Source organism: Oncorhynchus nerka, linkage group LG9a, assembly GCF_034236695.1.
Source record: "Oncorhynchus nerka isolate Pitt River linkage group LG9a, Oner_Uvic_2.0, whole genome shotgun sequence".
NCBI lineage: Eukaryota > Metazoa > Chordata > Actinopteri > Salmoniformes > Salmonidae > Oncorhynchus > Oncorhynchus nerka.
Genome location: NC_088404.1, coordinates 32,935,051 through 32,935,740, shown reverse-complemented (window position 1 = coordinate 32,935,740; position 690 = coordinate 32,935,051).

The window sequence follows — 690 nt, the reverse complement described above, 5'->3', positions numbered from 1 at the left end:
AAACATATCCAGGTGTTAGAATGGCCAAGTCAAAGTCCAGACCTGAATCCAATCGAGAATCTGTGGAAAGAACTGAAAACTGCTGTTCACAAATGCTCTCCATCCAACCTCACTGAGCTCGAGCTGTTTTGCAAGGAGGAATGGGAAAAATGTCAGTCTCTCGATGTGCAAAACTGATAGAGACATACCCCAAGCGACTTACAGCTGTAATCGCAGCAAAAGGTGGCGCTACAAAGTATTAACTTAAGGGGGCTGAATAATTTTGCACGCCCAATTTTTCAGTTTTTGATTTGTTAAAAATGTTTGAAATATCCAATAAATGTCGTTCCACTTCATGATTGTGTCCCACTTGTTGTTGATTTTTCACAAAAAAAAGACAGTTTTATATCTTTATGTTTGAAGCCTGAAATGTGGCAAAAGGTCGCAAAGTTCAAGGGGGCCGAATACTTTCGCAAGGCACTGTACCTTAAAAACAAGGCAAGGGCATGGATCAGAATTCCAGTCATTACCTGGTGTGATCACCATTTGCCTCATGAAAATGTGAACCATCTCCTTCGCATAGAGTTGATCAGGCTATTGATTGTGGCCTGTGTAATGTTGTCCCACTCCTCTTCAATGGGTGTGCGAAGTTGCTGGAATTTGCTGGGAACTGGAACACGCTGTAGTACATGTCAATCAAGAGCATCCCAA